We start from the raw sequence: 27,287 nt of genomic DNA, 5'->3' as shown, positions 1-27,287 counted from the left end.
CTTCTGTTGGAGAAATTGAATGGTCTCAGAGAAAAGGATTTCACATTCTGTATTTTTGTACTCCCTTAGCAAATTGACTGGCATTCTGATGTTCCTAGATCCAAAAGCAAAGTCCATAATTCAGGAACACAAACCTCCCAATCAGAGGCTTACTGCTTGGTAATTATGAATATTCATTCAAGAATCATCAAGCATTTGATGATTTGTTGATCCCTCAACATGAAAGAGGGGCACTGAGGCGGGGGAAAAACAGTTGTAATGAGGTTCTAATAGAAGATGTTTGTAAAAGTATTGAATCATAATTTTAAAAAAGATCAAGAAGTGATAAGTAAGAAAAAACCAAAGAATAATTCCTGAAATAAAAAATTCAGAGAGAAGTGGTAATATAAGATAGGAGAAATTTGTTAGGAAGTAAAACAAAAGGACATTCATGAGTTTGAGCCCTACATTGGGGTCTTTGCTGACATCTCAGAGCCTGGAGCCTGCTGTGGATTCTCTGCCTCCTTCTCTCTGCCCCTCTCCAGCTCATGCTTTTCTGTCTCTCTCAGTCTCTCTCAAATAAATAAACACTAAAAAAATTTTTTAATTTAATACCTGAGGGGCGCCTGGTTTGCTCAGTTGGTTAAGCCTCCGGCTTCGGCTCAGGTCAAATCTCACATTCGTGGGTTCGAGCCCCGCATCCGTCTCTGTGCTGACAGCTAGCTCAGAGCCTGGAGCCTGCTTCTGGTTCTGTGTCTCTTTCTCTCTCTGCCCCTCCCCCTCTCATGCTCTGTCTCTCTGTGTATCAAAAATAAATTTAAAAAAAAATTCAATACCTGAAAAATAGCCATTCTCAAAAGAAGAGAGAAACAAAGGGAAGGAAATTAAAAGAAATAATAGAAGAAAAATTCCCAGCCCTGAAGGTAATGAGGCTCTAGATCTATGCTATTTAATATGGTAGCCACTTGCTGCACAGTGCCATACACATACCCAAAATAACATCAAAATATGTTCTTTATAAAGAAACATGAATCACACCGTTATAGATTTTCCAAAATAAGCCTGGAAGCTAAAAGTTAATGAGACAAAACCTTCCAAGTTTCAAGGAAAATGATTTGTTACCTTAAAATCTAAAATCAGACAAATGCCATATCAAACCATTTTTTAACATGATGAAACAATATTTTCTGACCATCAACAGTAAAAAAATTTACTTCCAATGTTCTCTGTCATAGACAGCTACTTGTGGATGTGTTCCAGCAAAATCTAGGAGTAAACTTAGAAATAGGACAATATGAAAACCAGAAAAATGTGGGTTCAGCTCAGAGCATCAGGTAAGCAAAGTTTCAAGGTAAATTCCCCCTCTAATCTCCCTAATGTGAATTACGTGAAAAATTCATCTATCCCTGTTTCAAGCCTTTGATGCTATTTCTTGCAAATTGGGTCATGATGTTAAAAAGAAGCTTACTACCATCTTGCCTTTTGCAAAGCATCCCTGTGATAGACCCAGGCCTGAATTATCTTCCCTTAATTTGAATGCTTTCCCCAAGATTAGGTTAGAAGGTAGAAGTGTTTACCATAGCATACATCTTATTGAGTCTGTACAGAAAGATGTTCAAAAGGTTATTTACTAAAAAAAAAAAAATGTATTATGTTGACTCTGGGTTCTGGGACTTTGGGAGAATTAGTTTTTCTTTTCTCTTCATTGCTTGAATTCTTTCCCATGCATGTATATCCCTTGTAAACTGGATTATACATTTTAAATTCACAGAGAATAGCAAAAGATTGGAAATTACTTAAATGACCATAAATGGAGGGACTGGTTAAATAAACTGGGCAAAATGGTACAGTGGAAGATTTTTAAGTACTGATACATTGTTAAGTAAATGAAACTCTATGGCCTTCTCAGTGTATAGAGTGAGGTACCGTTAACATAAAAAGTATATATACATCTATTTATGTGCAAATATCTGATAGGATATATAAAAGCAGGCAACAGTTGTCTCTAAGGAACCAATGGTTTGAGGTTGGGAGTGAGAATTTTTACTATATGCCCCTTCTAGAACTTTTGAATTTGGAACAATTTGCATGTACTACTTATTTAAAAATAACATTTACAAATTATGAGTATATCCTACAGTACTCAACTGACTTTCTCCCAATTTTCAGACTAGAAAACTCCTTAATTTTTTTCATCTCTTATCCTTTATGTCTCATCTATTATCAAGTGCTATGAATTTAGCTTTTGAATTTAATCTTTCTTTTCTCTATTATTTCTACCACCAGATAGTTCAAAGAACTCATCAATTATTACCTGTAGTACAGCAGTCAGTTCCTAACTATCCTTTCCAATTTTCTTCCCACTTCCAAGTGAGCAATTACAGTGCGATCTTTCTAAAATACAAATTGGATCACCTTGCTTGTTAAACATTGGTCCTCCATAACACGGCAACTGATGCAAGCATTTAAAGGATAATCCATGTGAGAGGTGCTAATCTATGGTGGAAAGAGAAAGAAAAAGTAAAAGTGAGCAAGAGAACTCTTTGCTTCCTGAAAATAGCCAGTGTCCCCCAGCTTTGTACCAGGACTGGCCTGTGACTCAAACTGTACCCTAAAATTCTATTTTGCCAGGAATCTGAATTTGGAGTGACATTGTCAATGTGATTACAGCTGGTAAATTTCCTTGACAATAATATTATAGGGGGACCTGAGTCCTTATTTACAGAGACCTCAGAGCTGCTTCAATCCTTTCCTTTGATTCTGTGAAGTAACTGGTCCCCTTACCACAATTCTAACTTAGTTTCTGTGGCTAAGAACCAGAGACTACTTACTGATAGTCCAGTTTTCTCTGCTTGAACATGGTCAACAGCCTGAGCTCATGACCTTCCAAGGTGCCTTTGTTCAAATTCCAATGAGAGCATCTGGTTGTTGGTTATCAGTGTATTGGTTGTTCTTAGTTTAGATCTGCATATTTACACCTACCAACTGTGACCAGGTGTGGTGAGACCCATTATTAACATGTGGCTTCCTGGGGCCACTTCTGAAACTAGGGCAGTGGATGAGAGAAGATGCTCTGGGACACTATGAATCCTGAGCTGTGTGTCCTACTGTAAAACATTTTTTTAATGTTTTATATTTATTTTTGATATAGAGAGAGACAGAGCACAAGAGGGGGAGGGGCAGAGAGAGAGAGGGAGTCACAGAATTGGACGCAGGCTCCAGGCTCTAAGCTTATCAGCCCAGAGCCTGATGCGGGGCTTGAACCCAAGAATGTGAGATCATGACCTGAGCCAAAGTCAGAGGCTCAGCCAACTGAGCCACCTAGGCGCTCCTGTCCTAATTTAGCATAGGGACCTGCTGACTTTCTTTTCCTGCATGCTCTAACTGCTCACTCCACACACTGAAGACCATGAGTAAGACATGTGATATGCATGGATATACAAAGAGTTATTTATGGATTCAGTTTATTTACTTTTATTTTGGGGCAAGAATTCTTAAATGTGAATCTCAGCTCTTCTACTCAAAAGCTTTGTGAACTTTGCAAAGTTATTTACTCCTTTGAGCCCCAGTCTTCCCATTTCTAAACTGAGGATAATAAAACTATCTACTGGGTTGTGGGTGGATCAAATGAGATAATCAGTATAAATCGTTTAAAACAGTGCATGATGGATAATAGTTTCCAAATGGATGTTAGCTCATATTGCTGATTATTTTTGTTATTACTATTATTATGTTTGGGATGACTTCATTGGGAGAAAGAAGAGGAGTGAATTTTGTGCCCTCTTGCAAGCTTCATATTTGGGGCAAAGAGGAATTTGAAAGAGTTTTATTTTGCTCTTTTGCTTGTTTGCTTGTTTTCTCATTTTTTAAGAGTTTATTTATTTATTTTGAGAGGATGAGGGAAATTAGAGAGGGAGAGAAAATTCCAAGCAGGCTCCATGCTGTCAGCACAGAGCCTGACATGGGGCTTGATCCCACAAACTGTGAGATCATGACCTGAACCCAAATCAAGAGTTGGATGCTTAATGGACTGGGCCACCCAGGAGCCCCTGAAAGACTTTTAGTTGCATAATTAATTTATGTGCAATTTTCTTCATTATATCATAGCATCAGGAAGAATTCCCATAAATTGGGCACAGGAGCACAGTTTTCTTAATCTATTTTTTGTCACATTTGTGACCAAATAAGTCAGGCTCCAGCTCCCTCTATGCTCTGCTTCACTGTTGTAATTTCAAGAATGTAGAATCTTCAGTTTCTTTTGCCATGTTTTACTTGTGTCTTCACGTAACTTAGACATTATAGCAACATATGGCATATATAATACTTTTATTAAAATGACAGTTTCTAAATACCACATATTTTGGCCCATATTATCTTTGAACACATATTTTATGTGTTTATTATTAATCATTTATTTTTCCTCATCTAGTTTCATAGAAGTAATTAATCCATTAATTAAAATATTATGTATAGATAAGGTAGATGATGTGATGATTTGATCTACATATACATAGTAGAATGATTATCATATTCAAGCTAATTTACATGTCATCTCATGAACTTACCTTTTTTTTGTGATGAGAGCACTCTGAAATCTACTCTTAGCACATTTCCAATTTTCAATATAGTATTGTTTTTATTTGAGAGAGAGAGAGAAAGCACACAAGCACGGGAGAGGGGCAGAGGGAGAGGAAGAGACTCCTAAGCAGTCTCCACACCCAGCCTGGAGTCTGACAAGGAGCTGGATCCCATGTCCCTGAGATTATGACCTGATCCTAAATCAAGAGTCAGATGCTTAACCTACTGGGCCATCCCTTAAAGATCTTGGTATAGACCGTGCTATTTCCACAAAGTTGTGATTTTACTTCTGCTGTTTCCTTTGCTTGAAATGACTTTCTCTCTCTTTCTTTGTCTCCTACAAACTCATCTTTGATTCTACGAAGTACCGAGTACTTTGAAGTACCCATCTCTGGCACCATCTGCCAAAGAGAGCCAGCCCCACATAGCCCAGGTTTGTCAATATGCTCTTCTTTTGAACTACCTCAGCACATTGGCATATGTTTATTATTAAGGTTATCAATTTACAAAAATAAAGTTCGACTTTATTTTCTTGCTTGAGTCTTTACATACTCATCTGCAAGACTCCTTAAGGAAAGGGAGGTTGATAAAGTCAGAGCAGGAACTTTGAAGGGGTGGACAGCACAGAGGCAGAGGCATGGTCTTGGGAAGGAGCCTTCACGTGTGTGCATGTGTTTCCCAATGAGGTTGAGAACTGAGGATCTATGCTTGCACCTATATGTCTTCTCTCCAGTGAGAAAGATGGAAGCTGACATCTGAAGGCAATTCTTTGTCAGAAATATACATCTGCATGAAGAGAAGAGAGTTAAAAATTTAATCTGCAAAGCTATTTAGAGAGTGGATGGGCCTTGACAGGCCTCCCAAATGTATTACAAGAACAAGAAGAGTGGAGTTACGAAAAAAAAAAAAAAAAGCTGTTGCAGCAAACAGAATGAAACTAAGCTTTCTTGACAGAATCAGTTTGCCAAATGACTTTAAAATCGCACTTGTCCTTTTTTTACCCTCTTAAATATACTCTAATTTAAATGTCTAAGAGAAACTTTCAGAACGTATGTGGTGCCATTAAAGAACTGTAAGGTAAGGACACCACAATAAAATACATTGTGTTATTTGAGAAAAGGGTGTGTGAAACACAGTTAACACCTGTCAAACCACTAACCAGTCACAAAAAAGTAATGAGGATTTTGGAGGCATCTATGATAATCAGACTGATAATTTTCAAACTATCACCTTATGTTTAAATTACTGGGGCATTTGGGTGGCTCAGTTGGTTGAGCGATGGGTTTCAGCTCAGGTCATTATCTCACAGTTTGTGGGTTCAAGCCCCACATCAGGCTCTACGCTGACAGCTCAGAGCCTGGAGCCTCCTTCCGGATTCTGTGTCTCCCTCTCACTCTGTCCCACCCCACACTTGCAGTCTGCCTCTCTTTCTCTCTCAAAAATAAATAAACATTAAAAATAAAAAAAAATAAATTACTGTTTGACATGAATGAACAGAGTAAACCATTGCCAATCAAGTCCCAATGAATATGACAGTTTGATGTCACTTTGTGCTCTATGTTCATTTTATTTTACCTATTACTTCAGGAAGTTTATATTCCAGCCCACATTTTATCATTGTTATAGGGAAAACTGCTGTTCTATTTTCTGACTTATACTTAGTATTAAATGTCTTTCTTTTTTAAAATTTATTTCTGAGAAAATGAGAGAGAGAGAGAGAGTACATGGAGCGAGTGAGTGAGTGGGAATATGAGTGGGGGAGGGGCTAAGAGAGAGGAGATGGAGAATCCCAAACAGGTTCCCCACCATCAGTGCAGATCCCAGTGTGGGGTTCGAACTCAAGAACCGTGAGATCATGACTTGAGCCAAAGTCAAGAGCTGGGTGCGTAACTGATTGAGCCACACAGTGCCCCCTAAATTTCTTTGTCTTTTAAATTCATACGTATTTCCCTGTATGGTAAAATAAAGAAACATACTTTTCTTTTTTTATAAGTAGTACTTGGGGTAGGTTGATCACCATTATCAAATAGTTAAGAAAATAAAGGTATGAAATCATATGGCCTTTTCAAGTGGTATAGAAACAACTGTGTCATAAAATTCAACATTTACTGGATGGTTTTAATGTTTCAACCAAGTTCTGGACACCCCTACTATTTTTATAGTCCTGATTTTTTCATCTGATCAGGCCTCAGCCTGGGCAAAGGCACACTTTTACTCTAGCAATATCCTGCCTATTAATATTGTAGAAATTTTTTCCATTAAAGTCTTAACAACTACTGAAGCATAACTTTTAAGTCCTAAGCCATAAGTCTGTCTTAAAATATTGCTTTAAATCTTTAATACCTAGGGCTTAACCATGATTTTCTGTTGAAGTATCAACTTGTTAAATATAAACACTGATCATGTGTCCCCCAACCCAACATGTCTACTTTTGTTAATCTACCATGTTCTTTGTTAGTGGGTTTTGAGCTAGCTGGCACTCCACTCAGATGCAGATAATTTAATGAAAAGATTAAGGTTTATCATAGTAATTATGAGGGCTGTTTATAAATATATTCTTTCTTCTCCATCTGAGTATATGGTTGCTTTGCATTTCTCCAGAATATTTTGACTGTGGTCATGTGCTTTACTCTGGCAAATGAGATGTGAGAAGAAGTAATGTGCTTCACTTCCAAGAAGAAGTCATAGGAGTCAAGGCATAATGTCCCATGTTTCTTTTTTTTTTTTCTTAATGTTTATTCAGTTTTTGAAAGAGCATGAGCAGGAGAAGGGGCAGAGAGAGAGAGGGAGACACTGCATCCGAAGCAGGCTCCAGGCTCCGAACTGTCAGCACAGAGCCTGATGCGGAGCTCAAACCCATGAACCATGAGATCATGACCTGATCTGGTCAGGTGCTCAACCAACTGAGACATACAGTCACCCTCCCATGTTTCCTTATACTTCTCTGGAAATGTTGGAAACATGTATTAAGATAACTCTTCCATCAGAATTGGCTTTTGAGCAATAAGATGAAGATAGTCCTCCTCTATCCCTCAGTCCCTACTGATGACATCTGTTGGCCATTGAGCCTGAGAGAGAAATAAACTTTTGCTGTGTTAAGCCATTGAAATTTTGGGGTTTTCTGTTAGCAGAGAATAACTTATTTTATCCTAATTGATGTAGCATCTTTTTGGTTGCATGGAATCTGGCTCCTAGGGAAACTAATTTTGAAAGTTAATTTTAAAATCATTCATTAGATGCTGAATCTTGTCATCTGTTTTCTCTGAATATATTAATTTTTTTCTTTTATTTTCTTAATGGGATAGGCTATATTGACTAATTTTTAACAGCTTTATTTGAGTATTATTTATATACCATATAATTTGCTTCTTTTATGTATATAACTCAGTGGTTTTTAATAAATTTATAGAGTTGTACAATCATAGCCACAATCTAATATTAGAGCCTTTCTATCCTCCTACAAAACAAAAAACAAAACACAAAACAAAACAAGACAAACTAATGGCTACTTACTGTTATTCCTTATTCCTGCCTTTAGTCCTAGGCAGCCACTAATCTGTTTTGTGTCTTTGAAGATTTTGTCTTTTCTGGACCTTTTTTATAAGTGAACCACACAATATGTTGTATTTTTGTAATTGGCTTATTTCATTTAGCATCATGGTTTCAAGGTTCATCTATATTCAAAGATGTATAAGTTCTTTATTCCTTCTCATGGATGAATAATATTCCACTGGATGGAAATACCAGTTCTGTTTATCCATTCACCAGTGGATGAGCATTTAGATTGTTTGCAGTTTTTAGGCTATTATAAATGATGTAGCTGAGACAATTGGAATACAAGTATGTATGCACGTGCATGTATTAATTTCTCTTCACCAGATACCTAGGAGTGGAATTACTGGCTTGTATGGTAAATTTATGTTTAACGTTTTAAGAAACTGCTAATGAGTTTTCCATGGTGGAGGAAGCACCATTTGCCTAGTTGATTAGCACTGTTAGATTCAAAGCACTATTAGATTCTTTGGATCTTAAAGACCCTTATAGGGCTGTTCAGTGAAAAAGTATTCAGGTAATGAATTAGAAGATTCTATTTCTCTGTACTTTCTTTTCTACTTGTACATAAACATTCTTCATGGAGAGTGAATACCAGTGTGTTCTGGCTGATTAATGATTCCTGGAAGAAGAATAGTCATTGAATTCTCCATTTGTTCCTGAGCCTGTCATGTATTGAATCTTATATGGGAAATAATTCCAAAAAGGATTGAGGTCTGTGTTGGAATAGTCTGATACGCAGAGTTAGGTGACATTACTTCTCTCACATTCCTATTTACACACTCTGACTTATCGGTGATGCTTTAACTGTTGAAAAATGATCTGTCCTGCATGATTTTATTTTTATCATATACATACATTATTGTTTCTAAAACAACCAAGATCCACCTTTGATAGTATGTAAATATAAATGTCTTGATTAAGTTTCTTTCAAGTCATTTAAGGAAAAGCCCTGTCCATTTTGTCATCTATTTACTTTATATTTTGCTTCATTGTTAATTTTCATTCACATTGACCAAAGGTATTAATTCATTTTTAAAAATTTATTTCAAATAAATACCCTAAATATTTCCAAATATATGTATATATCCTTGATACAAAGACCAGGCCAAGAGTGAAGACCTAAACTGTAACGTTTTCTATGTAACCCAAACAGGTGGCCAGCAGAAGAGAAAATGAAAGGGAGCTCCAACAAGAAGAGCAAGATGATGGAATTGGCAATGGAAGGACCATGGCAGCAGAGAAGTAAGTCCAAGAGCTCAATTTGGGTTTTGAACTCATTGCTGCACTAAGTCCTTTCTGACATGTGGAAATAAGGTGTGATTTCCCTGTACTACTGCTGAAAAGCAGACTCCAAGCTGAGACAAAGTTTAGTGCATCATAGGGTTTAATCATGAGGCTGGCTACTTACCTAAGCAGGACGAATCTAAGGCGTACCTTTGGAGTTATGCATCTCCAGCTGCCCTCTGCTTCTCTGAAGTTGGAATGTTTCTCAGTCCAGAGAGAACTGGATCTGATAAGCTACTCACACTGCATATCAATTAGATTGCTTGAATGGCTGGCAGTTAAGGGTATGGCTAAAAGCTTAGGCTTTGAAGTTAAGTCTATGAATGTTTGGAAACTCACTGTAATCTTCCAGTACTTTTGTGACCATGGCGATTTATTTAACATTTATATTCTGGGGCCCCTGGGTGGCTCAGCTGGTGAAGCATCTGACTTTGGCTCCGGTTATGATCTCGTGGTTCATGGGTTCAAGCTCCATGTCCGGCTGTCAGCACAGAGATTCTGTGTCTTCCTCTCTCTTTGCCCCTTGCCCACTCATGCTCGCTTGCACTCTCTCTCTCTCTCTCTCTCTCTCTCTCTCTCTCTCTCTCTCTCTCTCAAAAATAGGGACGCCTGGATGGCTCAGTCGGTTAAGCGTCTGGCTTCGGCTCAGGTCATGATCTCACTGTTCGTGGGTTTGAGCCCCGCATTGGGCTCTGTGCTGACAGCTAGCTCAGAGCCTGGAGCCTGCTTCAGATTCTGTGCCTCCGTCTCTCTCTGACCCTCTCCTACTTACACTGTCTATGTCTCTCAAAAATAAATAAAAACTACACACACACACACAAAATAAAGAAACATTAAAAATTAAAATGAATGTTTTATATTCAAAGTGGGAATAATTCCAGAATGAATATAGGTCCTTTGTCAAGGTTCATGAATATAAGGCATGTAAACAGCAGATACAGTGTCTGCCAGAGTGTGGATTCCCCATAAATATTGGTTGTTTTATTAGTGATGAGTGATTGCCAGTCTGTATGGTGGAGTATTTTTTATTCCTTTTCTTTTTAATGGCTTTATTGATATATCATTTATGTACTATACAATTACCCCACTTAAAGGGTAGCATTCAATGTCTTTTATTATATTCACAGATATGTGCAAACTGCATGACTTTAGAAAAATATTGAAATATTAGAAAACAGAAATAGAATAGAAATAGAAAATATAGAGAAAAATGAAATAATTACTTCAAAAGGAAATCCCAAACTCCCTATCTTCCATTACCTTATCTCCCATCACACCTCTACCACTGAATAGCCATTAATCATCTCTCTTTTCTATAGGTTTGCCCTTTTTAGATATTTCACGTGAAGGGAATAATAGAACAGGTCTTCTGAGACTAGTTTCTTTCATTTAACATAATGTTTTTAAGGTTATACATGTTTCAGCATGTATCAGTACTTTGTTCCTTTTTATGGCTGAATAATATGCCATTGTATGGATATACCACCTTCTGTTTATCCACTTATCAGTTGATGAATTGTTTCCTTCTGGCAATTATGAATAGTGCTGCTATTTTTTTTCTGTGGAAATACGTTTTTATTTCTTTTGGCTAGATGCCTAGGTATGGGATTGCTAGATCGTGTGGTAAGTTTGTTAAATTACTTGAGGAATTGCCAGACTATTTTCCAAAGCAGTGCCATGATTTTTTTTTCATCCTGGCCATCAGGTACAAGTGTCCCGATTATTCCACATTGACTGGTAGCGTCTTTTCATTTTTTAAAAGTGAAATGGTTATAATTTAAATCTATAAAAACTTTATAAGGGTTTAAACTGATAGAGAATAAAGTTAGATCTTACTGAATTTTAAGTATTCATGGAAACTACATAAAAGTAAAGATAATGGGCCAAAACTATACTTTTATTTGGGAAGTTTTGATGCCTCCAGTCATTTAAACAAGCCTTATTTTATAGGATTCACATGTAATTTATTGTCCAAACTACAACACATTAGAGAATGGAAGGAGTTCTATGTATAATTATGCTGGGGAGCAAGGTTAAGTTGAGGCTGTCCCAGACACACTGGGGCATGTGGTCAGTATATCTTTCTCATTTGTAAATGTATTTTGCCTGATTCCTTTTTTCGCAGAAGTGATAGTTTGTATGTTTTTCACACTTAGAGGCAAGAGTATACATGAATATATTTATGTTATTTTAAGTTTAAATTTCAAGATACTTTATTTTTTTATTTAAGAAATGTTCATTTATTTTTAGAGAGAGAGAAAGAAAGAACAAAAGTGAATGGGGGAAGGGTAGAGAGAGAGAATCCTAAGCAGACTCTGTGCTGACAACCTGTGATATCATGACCTGAACTGAAATCGAGTCAGACACTTAACCAACTGAACCACCCAGGCTCCCCAAAGTACTTCATTTTTAAAAACAGGTCAAAGCACTAAGCTTTTGGCCCATTCTGCCAATATGTAAGCTATAAACGCTTGCTCAGCAGCTGAGAGGCACTCTTTAGTAGCATGTTTGACAAGTGAATAAAAATCCAGATAAAACAAATATCCACATGGTTTCCATAGGAACACACATAAGTGACATCATCTCTTAGTCTTCCATATTGGTGCATCCATGCCAACCATACTTACAAAGACATTGCAAGACTAGCAGTAATTAAGTTAAACAGTCCCCCCAAATCCCATAATTCAAGCTGAATTCGCATCTAACAGCTACAGGAGTGGCACCTACTCATTAATGCTAGCTAAAGCACAGGCGGAAGGGGGACACTTCATCCCTCTCTCCCAAGCACAGGACACAGGCAGAGTGCTATTGTCCTGCTCTTGCACTTCTAGTGGGAAGTAATGGTGGCATCAGTTGCCATGTTGGCATCAACATCATGTAGATAGTTGGCCTGTGGGACCCACTAAGAAGCAGCAGCAACAGTGTAAGCACCTATCAAAGAGCATCTAATCTTCCTCATGCATCTTGGGCAAGTGACAGTGCTCAACAATGCCATCAAGGCTGTCACATGTCAGTCCCCATATACTGGTTCAATAATACTTCTCATTTGGTTTGGGTCTCTCTGCATAAGGGACTACACGTGTGCATGATCATAAAGAATGCAATTAAATGATCCATATACCACATCATTCATGTAATACATAGAGATTTGTTCACTGGACTCATCATCGGAACATGTTTATTCCTTTAATATGAGTTTTTTGGCAATGATATTAACTATGAGCATGAAAGCTGATACAACATAATATCTGCTGGGTTCAGCTCTGATTCTGAGTCCTGAGTCTGATAGAAAATACTTTTCCAGTGCAGGGTTGATAACACTGATGAGCTCTTCAAATATAAGCTGTACATTTTCAGATCCAGGAAAACCACCACCAATATCAAGCAGATACAGGTTGAAACAAACCTCAGCTCCATGTCAAAGACATAGCGCATATCAGAGATGGTCTGTATAAAGGTCTCAGGATCAGTACAGCCACTTCCGAATGGAAGCTGACATCAATGACATCAAGGTGGAGTTCTTTTGCTCCAAAAGGAGGTTGCTGGTTTTGAGTGTGGCACCAGATTTAACACTGAGGCAATGCACTGTTTGGAATCATCAGTGGCAACTGCAAAACTAATGTTGCCTTTGGATGTGCCCTGGCAACTTTTCTCAGTTCGACTTCACTATCAAAAGTCATCATCTAGACTTAATTATTGACAGTGTACTTAATCTGAGACACTGGTTTAGATTTGCATAGATAATCTTCTCTGGAGGCACCCAGAGACTGTACCAATTATATTTCAGTCTTGCTGGCTCAGTCAAATCCTGTCCCAATGGCAGCAAGAGTCTCACTATGGTTCTGTTATCATTGCATTTGACTGCATAAAAGAGGGTGATCCAAAGAAGAGCTTTTAAGCATCTCTGATGTTTCTTTGGAATGTCTCCCAGGTCCGTGACATAGAAGGCATCCTTATCATCTGAAGATGAAACTTCATTAATATTTTTGGTCCAGCATGTCATTGGCAGTCACACCTTCATGGAGGAAATGGCAGTCAAACTGCATTACTAAAGTTGTTCATTGTTTCTTGATGTTCCCATGGAGAAGTAAGAGATGGAATTTAAAGAAATTATTGCCAGCATTTCACAAAGGCCATCCTCAGGAATTCCAAGTCCCACCAAAGATGCATATGCCCTTGTTGCAGCAGCGGTGATGTTCTAATAAACACAGACGTTGCTGTATTAGAGCACACAGGCACCACAGCCACTCACAGCACACAGGAAAGCCTCCTCCATCAGCCCACCGCCATGCTCCCTCCCTAGGGCAACCACCAGACCTGGTGGCTCTTGAGCTCTGGCAGAGGGTTACACCGCAGAGGCTGAGGGCACTTACCTGTTGTTCCCTCAGAACAGAGCCAGAATAACTGATGCATTCAGGAAATGAACCCTAGCTGTTCTAGGAGTCTGTATTGTTTTTCCAGCTAAACTGAAGTAGCTCAAATCATGGATTTTACATTTTATATAATGTCAACATTTTAAAGATTTTGTGGACCCTGAAATTTTTTTGTATTATTATACAAAAATAAATTCCCACAGGAGTGCCTACTGCTATATTAGGCATATATGTGTTGCCTCCTTCTCCAATAAATATTAAAAAGTAATTCAGGTCACAGTGCTTAGTATTATGGAAATACACATGGGAGTCAATCTGCATTTCAGGGATTGGGGTTTCTGAAACAGACTTTGCCATGCAAATACTCTTCCAAATCCTCTTTTTTCCCCAGTTCCCTTCAATTCTACTTCCTTGCTAACTAACCAACCAAACTTACTCCAACGTTCTGAATAGTATTGACTCTTAGAAAAATAACAACTGTCCTATTAATTGGAATTCTGATTTCAGTGAATATACAGGGTCAATTCGACAGCCTACAATGCTAGAGCCTGGTAGAGTATCACCATGATAATGACAAACAAACAGTGAGGCACAAGTCAGTGCCCCAGGAGGAAAGGACCGAACACCACAGCCTTGTCTTAATTCACCCTCTGGAGGACCTACCTTTGCCAGTAGCACGAACCGAGAGTCATGACCATTAAAGAACAAACAATTGTGTGAGAAAAGCAAGCTGAGAGCGCGGAAACAATGCTGCCCACTTGAATACACAGGAGGGCTTCTTCAAGATTTGAGTCGCATGGAAGGTTGACCCTCAAACGTTGCCTAGGTCAGCAGGACCTGAGGCCATCCCTGGGGTGAGGGCTGGTCAGGTAAGTTAAAGCCGCCTTCAGGGCACTTTCAACTTCAGCACCAATTTCCTCAAGACCAAGGATGAGAAAGCAACACTGTTTGAGTTCAACTTTCTCCTTCACTGTTTTTTTTTTTTTCCTTCTTCTTATTTTCTTTGTTCCTGTGAGTCCAGTATATCCAAGAGTGACTTCTAAAAATTGGAAAAATTCTTTATAAGGATGTTGTCTCCTGGTCTGATCATGGACTTACTTTTTAGCAATCCAAACTCATTTTTAGGCTCCAGGCATGACTGTGTAGAGTTTTTTTTTTTTAAAGACATTTTTACTTCCAACCCCCTAAGTTCTAGGTTCCCTTTTACCATGAACTCTACATAAATTTTCTCATTACCTGATTATATGTCAGGGGAGCTGCTGTTTCTTGCTTAATTTTAATTCCCAGTTCTTGACTCATCTTATGTCTATTGTTTTCCATATATCCCTGAAACTGTTGTATGTCTGTTTGGGCTGATCTCACTCCTCCTTTGAGGAATTCAAAACAAGTTTTTTTTTTTTTTTTTTCCCCAGACAGAAACTGTTCTATTTTTATTAATTGTCAAAGTAGGATATTTATGGATATATTCTTTCTTTCATATATATATGATATATATGTGTGTGTGTGTATATATATGTCTCATGTTCCCATCATTGGAGAAAAAAAATACTCTGTGGTTTTACTTATACTACCATTAACAAGGCTAATCAGAACTTTGCTTTGAATAAGATTTGGTGATCTTAATATCCTCACTAGATCTCTGCTGAATTTGAAAGTCATTAATCACTTTTTTTTTCCTTAGAAATTCTCCGCTTTTTAGCTTTTATGACACTGACACGGATTCTTCTCATAATCCTCTGGCTATTTTTCCTGTCTCCGATAGCTTCTCTTTCTTAACGCATTTCATAGTTCTGTCCAAGGAGCCCTGTGCTTCTTACTCTACTCAATGGAATAAGATACTCTGCAGCGTTCAGACAAAAACTGCTTCTTAGTTGCCCATGAAAATCTCCTAAGAAGGTGTCACACTGGAAAACAATATAGCATATATTATCTTTTTCTCCAATGTTGAAACTCCAGTTCCTACTGAGGCTCAGATGATGTAGTAGTATGCCCTTAAGGGCCATGCTGTATGAAACATACAAAACTTTAAAGATGAGCATCCTTTTTAGTAAGGCAAGATCTCTATCAAAGGACAGAAATATGGGAACCGAGAAATATGGGAGGGTATATTTCTTCCAGAATGGCAGGTGGAGTTGCTGTACTTAGTAAATTGTGATCTCTTTCTTTCTGCTTTGCAAAGCATACTAAGTTGAATTTGAAGTAGTGAAAAGTGTGCATGATTAGGCTTTGTTACTCTCCTATAATCATCTTGTCTGTGCTCGCCATTTCTGTAACATTTCTCTCTATATGTGTATATGTGTGTAGAAGCTGTTGCTATGAATAAGAATATTAAGGTGGTTTTACCAACCTGATAGGACCAGAGGCCACAAAAACATGGGAAACAGTTATGACTAACTTCTTATTGATAGATAAATAATTTTCCCATTCATTCAATAATTAATCCACTCAACTCACTGTATGGCAGGCTCTATACTAGGTATTAGTGCTACAAGGACAAACTAACAGAACAGTCCCTGCTTAACAGACCATATCACTGTACAAAGAGTGGAGTGCATTCATTCATTAACAATTTACTACGCATTAGGTACTGTGTGCATAGTTTCTGATTTCTGGGGGCTCCCAATTTATTGTTCAGACAGGAGCAAAAAAGAATAAACATATAAAATGGTCATTATGATGTAATAGATACATGCAGTAGAGCCATTCAGAAGGTTATGCAGTATTTGAGAAGAAACACAATATTATTGCAATAAACTACCCTGCATCAGGGAGAAGTAAAAAGAAATCTTAACCTAAGAATTTTCTTACATGTGTGATTTAATTATTGATAGCATTGACTTGTTCTCTTGGGGTTGGCCACTTTTAAAAGACAGCCACTGTGAAGGATTTGGTGGCTGGTGGATGATTTTATACAAGAAGTAACTCTTAGTTTGGGGCTTGAATACTGTTATTATTTTAAATATGGGGGCACAGTTAGGGACAGTGGGCACTATTGTAGGCTGGAAGACCACCATAAGCTATAGCATAAAGGTAAATGACATGAAGTAGCATAACAAGTTAATAAAAAGGTGAACTTCAGCCTTCGTGACTATATAGAGGTTGTATGCAATAGTGAAAGGTACAAACAAGATGAGGTAGTTGAGAGGAGGCCAGCTTATGGGGATGACTTGCAGAGCTAGCTAGGTAGAAGAATATGTACTTGGTGCAATATCCATCTTTCCATCCATTGCTCCATCCCAGCAGTTTTTATTAAGTGTTTACATTGCACTTACTGTGCTGTTTTCTGAAAATAAATTAGACAAGAAGAAAGACAGACAGGATTTACCTTCAAGTGTATAGTTTAATTTAAAAATAGATAAACAAGGTAAGAAATACAACACAATCTCATAACTGATGTAGCAGGAAAATATAGAAAGAAAAAATTCTGGAATCTGCCTCGAGGAGTCCAGAAAAGCTACTCCCATTTGGTCACCTTGATTCACATAATAAAGGAGAGGTAAGATGGTGAGGTTGGGGACACGGCAGATGGAAGAAACAACAAAGATTGAAAGGTATGATGGGTAGTGGTTTTCTGGGAGGAACTGTGTATAGTTCTAAAATGCTACAATTAAAAATACTTCTCTCCTTGGAAAGAAAAAGGAATCAGTCCTGGTGGGACATGAAAATGGTTAGGGGCTGTTGAGCTTTATCCTCCAGCTTTGTCATACTCTAGAAGGGATTAATGTGGTGGATTATTATACTCAAATTTGTATTTTACAGCTTTAACCCTAGAAAAAATGTGGAAGGGATTTTCTAGTGGTAATGTTAGAATTGAAACCTGTCTGCAGGAGGACTAGTTAAGAGGCTCTTGTCCCAAGTTGTGGTAGCAGAAATGGAGATGTAAGAGACATAAAGTTAAGTAGCCAGACTTAAAGACTGAACACATATCTAAGATGGGGAAGTAGAGGGCACACAGGAAACTCACACAGTTCCTATCATAGGTGACCAAGTAGAAAGTGGCACCATTTACTAGCCTAACAGGTGATTTAACCAGGCTGCATCAGGACTCCAAAGTTATGAAGTTACATGATACTTCTTCCCCATAAACCTCTTCCCCATGTTTGGTATGAGTTGCTAGGCATAAAGCTATTTCCTTGGTGGGAGAGACAAGATCTGGAGTTGTGTCTTCCAAACAGAGAGTAAGAAGTTAAGGACAGTGAAGAAGATGGCATGAAGCAAAGACCACTGGAAGACATTGCAAGTATTTATGGCTATATTCTCTGTGCCTATTAAAATTCAAGTAGAACTAGAAAAGCAATAGGGAAAAGAGATTTAACCACAGATTTGCAAAATCCACTCTTCCCTATAGAAGGAGATAAGCAATAGGTCTTTATATGTTTTATAAGCATGAATTTTTCAAGGTATTTGTTAATATTTTAACTATTCCATTTTATAAAGAACAACACTTTCCAAATATGGCTTTGCAACAAGAATTTTCATTCAAATTCTAAAGAAGAGATACGCTGATATACTCAATATGATTTGATTTCATAAAGACACTTAAAAATAGGCAAAAAATGTGGAATATGGTTCACAAAGATAACTTATTCTAGTATATTTAAAGAAAAAATATAAACCACTATTATTTGTCTTCTGCTAAGAAGTCAAACATGGAGAAATGCGTTGAATTTGATACCTTTTAAATTGCAAAAAGAACTAGAGCTTGTTTTTATTTGAAATGTAGAAATGTGTTTTTGTTTTTGTAGAGTGAGTTACATACTTTTTTGATGTTTTCAAGGTTTTATTAAAACATGAAACGACATTCATCAATCTGATTAGGGGAAAGTCTTCACAATGAACATCTGTTTTGCCAGTCAGCATCCGTACAACCTTTATTTGGTAAAAATTTCTTCTTGCAAAGTCACCCTTTCTTTTACTCTCAACAGTGAGATTAAATGGTAATAAACCACATCTTCCTCTAAGGATGTGTTCTGATTGGAATAAGGCAATCGGCAGAGCCCATTTCCCTGACTACAAAATGATCAGTCAGCTCAGGCTTGGGCACATAATCCAAGAGTTAGATGAAGTCCTTTGGAAAGAAAATCCTCTTCTCCTAAGGCCACTACATGAGGTGACTCTAGGGAAATAACACAGAGAACCAAAGAAGAGGCTCCCACTCAAAAGGCAGAACAGATAAGCTGGATCTTTGTGACAACGTTGAGCTGCATTTTCCTGTGTGTCCTAATGTGTTAGCAAATTTAGTTAAGAACCAGTTTTCTATTGGTTCTTCATGAGAGTGTCATAGGGCCTTTAGTGTCTTTCATCTTTAATAACTCTAGGTAGTTTATGTAATAATTCAAATATATCATGTCTATAATTATCAGATCATCCAAGATTCTGAATATGAAAGGAGAATTATTAGAGATACCATTTTAAACTGTAATCGAGATTATTAATGGGAATGCTTTCATAAGAAATGTAATTGAATTAATGTATAATTCAGTTTATAAGAGGGAGAAAGGGTTAATATGTGTCTTTGAGTATATAACCAAAGCCCTTTGAAAGCTGATGTACTGTGCTTTAGAAAGTTTCCTGTGTCTACTTTTACAATTTTTCCAACTGTTAAGATATAGGAACTGGAGCAAAGAAAGGTGAATGTCATGGCTTCCTATAAAGTCTATTGCTTGAAAGAACAAAGTGAAGAACTAATCTTTTAGAGTCATATGACAGGAGAACTCAGGAAAGATCATGAGTAATAGATCTTTATAGCACTTTAGATGAGTATTGCATCTTATTGGCATCTAAAATGTTTACATAAAGTGAGCATAAAGTTTATCCCAAGTTAGAAGGACACTGTGACTCATTTCTGGGATATCAGAGGCTTCTCTGCATTTAGGCCATTGAGTGACTATGTTGGGACAGCTCTGCTGGCAATGTGCTTGGGTCATAGACAACAGTAGAATGTGTGATAATGTCAAAAGGGAAAGCAAAAAAAAGAATTTTAAGAAACAAAGCATTAGCTACCTATCTTATACCAGGCACCAAAGATACAAAGTCAATGGCAAAAGCATGATTCATCTGGAAACTGTACCCAGGCCTATTACCTGAGGGCACTGACTCTTGCTCTAACAGACCCAACCTCCCCTTTTCATGGTAAATGTTTTGTAATCTTCTCTTTACTGTCCTTGAATGAAAAGTATAGATAATATAAATTAACTATGCATGTAATTAAAAAATTAATATCATCATGTAATTGTACTTTCTAAGAAATATTATATTAAAATAATGTATATATTTTTCAGTATGTAAAGGCTTAAGCTCAACTGCACCAGATGATATAGCAAGGTGTCTGGTGCTACAGCTCTACATAGAATCACAAATACAGAAGCTACAAATAGAGGAAGTAATGATGTGATTTATTGGTAACTGAAATAGCAGAATAGTGATGTTCTCTTCAAAATACTGAATAACTCTAGGAAAAATTCAAACCAAATGAAGCCTAATCTTCTTCCTTGGACTTGCATTCTTGGAAAATTTAAGATATTAAAATTCAGCATATTGAAGTTGTAAAAATTTTATACTTATATATGAAATGGAATTAGGTTTTAGGTACAATATTTGTAATGTGATTTTAACCTGGTCCATTATCTTTATAAAAGATATTGGACAAATTATCATTGTGTGAACACACTGTATCCACTCACTGGCTGCCAGGAGCACCCCTTGATCATTATGACAACCCCACAACACCCCTAACCATTTCTAAAACTACCCATAGACAGTTGTAATGTCTCTTTGATAATCTGTGTTTTAACTTGTTCATAGTTACCCAAACCATAAATCACAATGAAGTGTGAGACTCTATGTTACCATGCTATGCACAGGCCAAATGGGAATGTAGAATAAGGGTTTTGTCAAACATATATGTCACGGTCATATATCTTTTAAATTATTTACATATACAAATACATATCTTGTCCCTAAAAGTTTTCTTCCTTCCTCCAAATTAAAAGAATCAAATGAGAAGTAAATAGTAGTTAGGGTCATACTTGACATTTCAAAGAAAAATTTTATTTTGAAACTAAAGTTCTCTTCTTTTCACATGTTTTATATTTGGTGTAGAGCCTGGAGTATGCTCAGATTCAAACATGCAACTCCAGGAATGGCTTTTATTTTGGAATTGGGTTGTACAGCCTCCACTACTGCCCGTGTGGTATGCCAGCCTGATCAATAGCCTGATGAGGCATGTGTGGCCTGCACTGCCCAGCCCCACCGTTTTCAACCTAATTAGCAGCTGCTCAAAGATGGGAAACAGGTGCAGATCCAGGGCCAGACCAGGGAAGTCTGCCTGTAATTAACAAGGAAAAAAGGGTCAGATATTGGGAAGAATATCAAATCGGCCCACTGGGGTTAGCATGCTGGCCTCAAAGGCATAGTCACCTGAGATCTTAAGCATGCTAATGTAAATTATGCAAGCTTTCAAACAACGTGGCTGCATAATCAGTTGGCAGAGAGGAAAATGATTTTTTCTTTCTTTTTTTTTCAATAGAGTAGGGAAAAAGGGCATCTACAAACTTATTTTTTTCTCACCATATTGTGGACTTTCTCACCATGTAGTAACATTTCCTGAGAGGCAATCAAGAGTCTTTGGAAGAAGCTGTTAATCAATTACAACTGTTCTAGAAATAGGTGAAGTTTGGAGGAAAAGCTAATAATCAGATTGTTGAGAGAATTAGGTACTAACAGGTATTTGAAAGAATATACATTATACACATGTGGTTATGTGTAATAAATGGATTTTGGTCACTGACAACTTTCTGAATAACTCCATAAAGTGAGGTCCATTTAAGATAAGCCAGAACTTGTCAAGGGCCTGGTAAATTTGCAGAAGGCAAAAGACCAAGATTTTGAGCAAATACATGAAGGACAAGTCCACTCGCCAAGTTCCGATTCTGGCTTTAATTGTCAGTGCTTTCAGTACCAAGGCATTGTTTCTATCCCAATTCATGGAGCTTACAATTGACTCTAGGCTGAGAAGACTTTACACCCTGTCCTTTTTAGCATTTAGCCTCCTAGTAAACTGTCACCTACATGGTGCTGGATTCCTGGGCTAGAAGGGAATTATATATTTCTGGTTGAGCAAATGGTGGCAGTTTCATTCAGTCTAGCCAAATTAACATGGTAAGAACAACCCCTAAACCTTAGATACTTAGCAAAGGCTTATTTCTTACTCTCAGTGCATGTCTTGTGGATTAATTATGGCTCCCTATTGACTTCATTACAAATCTTAAGTGGAAGAAATAGACTTTCTCCTAGACATGCCTATCTTTGTAACAGAGAGGATACAACATGGCGGAACCTTGGGAATGGTTTTCATCCCTTCCACTTACACACCATTTGATTTCCAATGACGTCAGTAAGGTGGGATATATAATCCTCTCTTGAGGAGCGATAGTAAGTACTTTGGGTAATAATAAAATCAAGTACAGTGAATTGAACTAAATCTATATACATTTTTAGAGAGCTAATCCTTGCTGTGGCATGAATACAAGTACCAATGAGTCTAAACCAGTGAAGGTTTTAAAATCAGAGTCATAAAAAATTGTACTAGCTTCCTTATTTTTCTTTTCAAACATGTACTATGTCCAGGCCCTTTATAATTTTCGTTTTTAGCAACCTTGGAATCTTAGAGTTATCCTATTTTATCAAAACTGTGGCTCAGAAACTTTCAGTGATTTACTCAAGTCTATTCAACTAAACAAGCGGTAGCATGGGGATTCCAACCCAGCTCTGCTCTAGAATGCACTCTTCTGAATGCACTACACAGCCTCAGAAGATGTGGCAGGTCTGGCAGGTACCTTATCTCATGGGCTCATAACACAGTCTGTTGCATCTGTCACATTGTGATTGTGAGATGATGGGGCATAAGAGGGAACTTGTGCTGTCTGGAGAGTGTCAGTCAGTAACTGAGCTCAGTGCAGTGTGCTTGAGTACTAAGCACAGGACACACACTTTCAGAATTGAAGTCAAGATGACAAAAGTCTTTCTAGGGTTCTTTTACTTAAATATATTTATATTAGAGTTCTTCAATATTGCATTGTTAGCTTTTTTTTTTGCACTGAATAGTTTTTTTTTTTCTCTCTGTATGTGTAGTGGGGCTCTTCTTAGGATGTTTAGAAGCACCTCTGGCCTCTACTCATTAGATGCCAATAAGAACTTTCCCCTAATTATGAAAAGTAAAATGTCTCTTGACATTGCCAAATGTCCTTGATGTGTGTGTGTGTGTGTGTGCGTGTGTGTGTGTGTGTGTGTGTGTGCATGTGTACAACAACGCCCCTAGTAATAGGAACCACTACTTTACATCCAAATGATAAATTTGGTACAAAATTACTATATACAGATACTGTAAACTGAATACTGAATTCTATTTTATGTGAGCTCTAATCTTCTTATACCATATAATAATTATAAATTTTTATACTATATAATAATTATCAAAAATGATCAATTTTTTAAACACCATTAATTGATCACTTATATTTAGATACTCTGCTAACTTGGATGGGGGGGAGTTGCTATGATAATGAGTAAGACCAGTGAGGTCTTCACTAGATGATGTGCTTTGTAATTCTGCATCTATAAAGAAGCTAAGAAAAAGAAAGGTTGGATTGAAGTTGTTTATGTGGACAAGAAAAGACTGAGGGTTTAAAAAAATATATCCAAACACAGCAAAGAATTTTGAGTACAATTTGATAGGAAAAAATGCAGGAAAGAAAATAATGCAGTTAGCTATCCCTCTCTCTCCCCAGGATCAACTCTGACCACTTGTTTTAAAAAAATTTTTTTTAATGTTTATTTATTTTTGAGACCAAGACAGAGCACGAGTAGGGGAGGGCAGAGTAAGAGAGGGAGGCACCGAATCTGAGGCAGGTTTCAGGCTCTGAGCTGTCAGCACAGAGCCTGACGCAGGGTTCTAACCCACGATCAGTGAGATCATGACCTGAGCTGAAGTGACAGTCACCCAGGTGCCCCTTTGACCACCTATTTTTGAGAGTCATTTCAAAGGCTAAAATGTCTTTAAATAAATCCCCTGCTCTCAACAGGCTCAGGGATTGGTGATACTAAATCTGGAAAGAACATTAGCCTCATCTAAATCTTGGGACCTGCCGGGAAAGATGGTAAGGTGAATCAAAAAGTTTCTTCTTTATCTTAGGAGGATAAGAAGATAAGAAGGAAGAGAAAGAGAACAAAAAAGAATGCAGGAAGGAGAGGAAAATGAGGGGCTTAGAATGTGAAATAGCAAAAAGATCAGCAAATTTGGACAAAGCTGAGGTTCAGACTCTGAGACCTTAGGCCAGTTGTGCATTAGATGTTATATCATTTCTAGGATAGGAAGAAAAATTATTGCCTTCCACATGGGTTACTGTAGGAATTCGATATGCCATATTTTGTCTTGAGACACAGTTAAACTTTTAAAATTGATATGCATATTTAATGTGCTTTTTGTTAGTCTCCTCCCAATTTTGCTACCTATTATTATCATGGAAGCCTGGAGGGAAACTAGGCTTTCTGACTGGAAAACTCCAGTTTACCTGTAAGTTTTATATCTCTATTTGGAGGTCAGGTCAAGGAGCTTTGGGAAAGGTGAGAGGAGATGAAATGGGTTCCTATTAAAAAGGCCTATGTTGGAGGTGCCTGAGTGGCTCATTTAGTAAAGCATCTAACTCTTGATTTTGGCTCAGGTGATGATGTCATGGTTCCTGAGTTTAAGCCCTGAATCAGGCTCTGCACTGACAATGCAGAGCCTCCTTGGGTTTTTCTCTCTCTCTCTGCCCCTCCCCTGCTTGTGTGTTCTCTCTCTGAGAATAAATAAATAAACTTAAAAAAAACAATAAAAATAAAAAGATGTACATTGGCTAAAGAATGGAATCAATGACTGAAAGAGGAGAGGTAGTTTGAAGTAATCAATTAGTAGCGTTTAAACAAATAAACAAGGGGTGCTTGGGTGGCTCCGTCATTAGGCGTCCGGCTTCAGCTCAGGTCATGATCTCATGGTTGGTGGGTTCGAGCCCTGTGTCGGGTTCTGTGCTGACAGCTCAGAGCCTGGAGCCTGCTTCAGATTCTTTGTCTCCCTCTCTCTCTGACCTTCCCCTGCTCATGCTGTCTCTCTCTATCTTTCAAAAATAAATTAAAAAAACATAAAAAATTTAAACAAATAAACAAAAGAAAAGCCATCACATAAATTAAGGCCATTTAGCTTCAGAAGAATGTCTGATTCCTGACTGTGACAAAAAGCCAGGAAGATGAGGCAGATTTCTGTTTGAGTGCCCTCTGATTCTGTTAATAGAGCATGTATGGTGGCTATTGGAACTTCACTCTCACTGTCCACCTTTTTCTTGTTGAATTCCATTGGAAATTTTATGTCTACTGGCATTATGAATGACTTGGTAGGACTTTGATGTCTTAGTTTTTCATCATTTGCTTATAATTCTAATTATATCTTCAATAAGAATGCTCAGGAACTTGTTTTAGTTGGAAACCAAGGCCCATAAAGCATTAAGACTTCTATTTTGATTGCATTACTTTGCATGTAGGAACAGCTTAGTGAATATTGGTTGATTAAGAGATGTGTCTTACACAAAGTGAAGTAAAGTCCCATATATGGTTAAGGCTCTCTTTAAGTCTAAATTTCCTGTTGTGATGCTTGTTTTTGTTTAAGTGCAAGGCATTATTTTTAACTACAAGACATTCAAATTTAATAGTTGGGTGAGCAAGGAAATAAGCCATTTTATCTCTATTTAACACATGACAAAACTTAAGTCTAGACAGTTCAGTGTTTTATTTAAAGTCACATGATAAGTAAATTTAAGCCAGTACTCTGTTTCTAGGAAATCATGAATTACCCAACCACAACCACTTTCTTAGCCTTAATCTAACAAACACCAGCTAAAACATGTCCCCTGTAGGACTGAAATTGCCTAGGTGCCCTATATCACAGTGCATATTTTTAATACTGTGGGGAAATGGCTATATCTTATAAATTAGAAGGAAATAGAGTAGCATCATTAGATATTTCAGTCAAGTTCAACAGCTGGCCTCAATTCTTCTTTTAAAATGCAGAGCCTCAAAATAGACAGGCTAAGATTATAAAAATAGATCTGTCTGTCACTTCTAATTTTACATTTTGCAAACAAGTTGTTCTTCAATGAAAATTTGCAGATAGATTGAGCATCTGGCAATAGGAAGATTGTCAGGATTTCTGTGGTTTGGATTCAGACTACAAAGGATAATTGGTAAAGATAATCTTTTGTTTGAATAGCCTAAATGATTTTACCTCACTAACCCTGACGACAGATGGTGAGTATAGTTATTATCAATTCATTTTTATGAGAGGAAGGCCACTAAAGAACCAAAGCACTGGATCACCCCTCCCTGCTGAAGCCATGTATCATTGTGGAAGAAGGTCCAGCCTGGGTTCGCAAGCCTAGCTTTGTCACTAACTGGCTTTGTGATCCTGGACACATCTCTAATAGTTGGGGCTCTCTGTGCTTGGCTGTACTACAGCAGGGTAGATTAGACCTCCATACTCAAGGTGTGGCCCATGGACCAGCAACATTAGCATCACTTGGAAGCTTGTTGACTTAGACTCTCAGGCCTCACTGTAGACCTATGAAATCAGAATGCACATTTGAAATAGATCCCAGGTGATTTCTATAAATGCTGCAGTTCAAGAATCCCTGGGTTTAAGGCTCTTACTGCTTCCTTCTAGTTGAAACACTATTATTTTGAGCACAAGGGTGGTGGGGACTGTCCTACAAGCCCTAATAGAGCCCTTGGCATAGAGAGCACTATGGGATGAATAAACAAATTAAGAGAAAGGTGTTCTTACCCAGCCAACTTCAAAGACAAGTCATCCTGATCAATAAGACCTTGAAAATCTCAGAAAGCTCCTTTGTAAGTTGTACCAATTATTTCCCCCACATAGAAGTATGAGAACCCTGTATTACATCCATTTCTTCCTCTTAAACAAATAATCTTACTGTCACTTAAAAGAGTTGCCCCTCACCTCTCTCTGCACTTAGTGATTCTAAGCAGTACAAACACCAAACCAATCTGTCCTTTTCCTTGAAGCTGCTTTCTTTTCCTTTCTCAGTCCACCTGCTCAGGCATCACATTACTGCCAGGCCATTTGCACCATCTGCTCATTTAAGTGTCCGTTGATGGGAGGACAGAGGACACCTGGTGACCGAGAAGTCGGCCCAATACACTCAGCAAAGTGACAAAAAGGATGAAATAAAACAGACCTTGGGAATCCAGAGCACAGAGTTTCAGAGGAAGGAGGGACGAGCAAAGCGGGTTGAGCTTCTGAGGCCCTGGGCAGTTTTTCAATTTCCTGACGTTTTGCCCTGTGAAAGGAGAGAGATTCCTAAGGAAGCAAGAGCACATATATTTTTTGCTGAACAGCTGCTTCCTGCAAAGCAAACAGTACATGGTGAGCCTGTTCTGGGTACCTGTTGGAGTGAAGATTGTTAAATGTCT

The 27,287-nt window shown here is 37.7% G+C and overlaps 1 pseudogene; it reads right to left on the bottom strand.

Annotated features, from left to right (window-relative positions):
- Window positions 1–12,119: 12,119 nt before the first annotated feature.
- Window positions 12,120–13,458, bottom strand: LOC115295241 (annotated as a pseudogene).
- Window positions 13,459–27,287: the final 13,829 nt, after the last annotated feature.

This window comes from Suricata suricatta, chromosome 7 (assembly GCF_006229205.1).
Source record: "Suricata suricatta isolate VVHF042 chromosome 7, meerkat_22Aug2017_6uvM2_HiC, whole genome shotgun sequence".
Taxonomy (NCBI): domain Eukaryota; kingdom Metazoa; phylum Chordata; class Mammalia; order Carnivora; family Herpestidae; genus Suricata; species Suricata suricatta.
The sequence above is the reverse complement of the archived record's forward strand: the minus strand, read 5'-3'. Positions and strand labels throughout refer to the sequence as shown.